The following is a 2,467-nucleotide window of genomic DNA, read 5'->3' as shown; positions in this document are numbered from 1 at the left end:
ATTTGTCTAATATGTTCACGCTAAAGAAAGCACGAACCATTATTTATTTCACTATCCGCCCTTCACAGGACTCACGCAGCTGACACTACAAACGGCTGGAATCGCGCGATCAAAGAGCGTCAAAAGAACAACATCATGGCGTTCGTCAGATTTCTGTACGTGTTCTACCATCGCTGCGCCAATGATGTACACAGAATTCCCAATGAATTTCGCCTCTTGATGCTGTTTCTCTAGCTCTATCAGCTCGTAGAATCGGCTGCGTCCAGACATAGGGAGAAACGAAGTTTATGAGGGAAAAAAACACTTCAAACGGAGGAAACTAATACTACTTACGAAGGAAACGTACAGCAATTTTATACATACACCCTGAGAAAAACTTCCTGAGCAGCCTTATTTAGAAAAATATATATACCCATACTAAGGACTTCTTTCTTTTTTTCCAAGAAGAGTTAGGCACGTCTTCACGCCAGCCGCATGGCGCTGACATATCGCAAAGTCGTACAGCGGAGAAGAGCTCACCGGAGAAAAATTTACCGGAGATGAACTCGCCTGAAAAAAACTCTCCATGCAAAAGCTCACCGTAAAAACCGTGAAATGTGCAGAAAAGCTCACCGGCCTTTTTACGGGTGTGGATGACAGCGCTCCAAGAAATATGTGAACCAAGCTTAAATTCGGCGCCTGTCCAAATGGTTGTAATACAACAGCAGTATACGAGGTTGGGACTGTGACGCGTATGTATTTTTTTTTATATATATATAAAAAAAATGTTAGACCTTTAATTCATTTCTTCAAGTCAGGAACGTGTACGGTGTAAGCAAGCACATTTATTGTTAAGCCGACCCTTTAAGAAATAGAGACCGCGATTCTCACACCGCGGCACCAGCATCGCTGAAAGTTGCAGAAACGTTCCCTCAACAAAGTATCTTTGGATGCATTAAGCACATGCGGTTATTCTCCATTTCCCCGAGCACTCAACGAGCACGTTATATAAAGCGTATTCCTTGGATCTCTTAAAAGACTGTCGAGCTTTTCTCCGGACACGCACAAAAGTTGCCAAAAATTGCCAAAGTGTAGCCATTCATCGGCTCATGCTGGGACGATGGCTGATGACCAGTGGACATTGGCCAATGGCCAGAGAAAAGCCAGTCATCGGCCAATGGCTGACCACTCTCTGGCCACTTGCCAAAGAACCATTGCCAGCCATGGGCCAACGATTTTTCTCCGACGAGTTTTACTCCGATATTCTGAAAAATCTGCATTGATGGATGGAGAGAGGGATGCTAATGAATGTGCCCTTTATAACATGTGGTATCACAAGGCACAGATCTGAGCTAGCGCAGCGGTGTGTGTGTGTGTGCAACTTGAAGAACGCCCCCGGAGAAGAAAATCACGTTTTCGGAGCTCTGACACAGCAGCAAATCTGGTTTGAACTCAGTGCTGTATTTCTAGCGCTGAATTTACACTGAGCGGTACGTGTGAACGGGTTTTTAAGGCCCTGAATCAGACAGTACCTGCGATGCTATGGCTTCGCGTGCTGTTTCTTCATAAGTGGGTGTTACAAAGGAAATTAATTTTTTAACCCGAACAGCTACGTTCATGTCGTTCGCACATGCGCATGGCTAGGACAAAATAAAAATTATCGCCCCAGTTTTCTGAGTAAGGGTAAAAAGCAGAGTTTTAATTTCCAACGAAACCAAACATCCTTTTTTGATGCAAGTTTTAAAAAAAATAAATTCCGGCAGGTTCCAAAAAAAAAAAAAAGTGGTAACATTATGCACCAGACTAGACAGTTCGGCATTCTTTCCGAAAACGAAAAAAAAAGCATTTTTATGTGTTCAAGTTTTTCAAACATGCCCGAGATAACCAGATCTCCTTAACTCCAATTGTCTCTAATGATTGCGCTTCTTATCCCCTGGACATGGCGATATTGCTGATGAATATTGAGATGATACATACCAGAGTTATTATTAATAAAGTGAATCATCTGCAGTGTTTTACTTTAGCTGTATTGCTCATAATTCGTTTAGAAAACATAATGTTCCCCGTGATTCAGTCCTAAATCGGACAGTGCAAAAAGATCAAATATATAGATTTTCACTGTGTTACTAAATAAAGCTCTGCATTAAAAGAATGTAACCTTGCTACAAATATCAACACAATTTGAAAAAAAAAAGTTACAATCATGATCAATTCATTACCCTGATTAGAAAAGAAACCAAACGTAAAGCGAATGTTGAGGTAGATAGCACCAATGCCAAGAACTCCTACAATGAAAGCGAGGTACAGACATGCGCAGCAGAAGACCAGGCTGTCAGGAATAATAGGCTTGTTCATCAGGTCGATCAGCGCCTGTTGACTGGAGATGCATGCAAAATATAAGCGATAAGTATAAAACACTGCCACAACATTATACTTTTCTAACAATAACAAATTTGTTAGATTTGTGTTCACGCCACCGAAGTTGTTG

This window comes from Ixodes scapularis, unplaced genomic scaffold (genome assembly GCF_016920785.2).
Source record: "Ixodes scapularis isolate PalLabHiFi unplaced genomic scaffold, ASM1692078v2 PGA_scaffold6__148_contigs__length_123643588, whole genome shotgun sequence".
Classification (NCBI taxonomy): Eukaryota; Metazoa; Arthropoda; class Arachnida; order Ixodida; family Ixodidae; genus Ixodes; species Ixodes scapularis.
Note: the sequence above shows the minus strand (reverse complement) of the source record.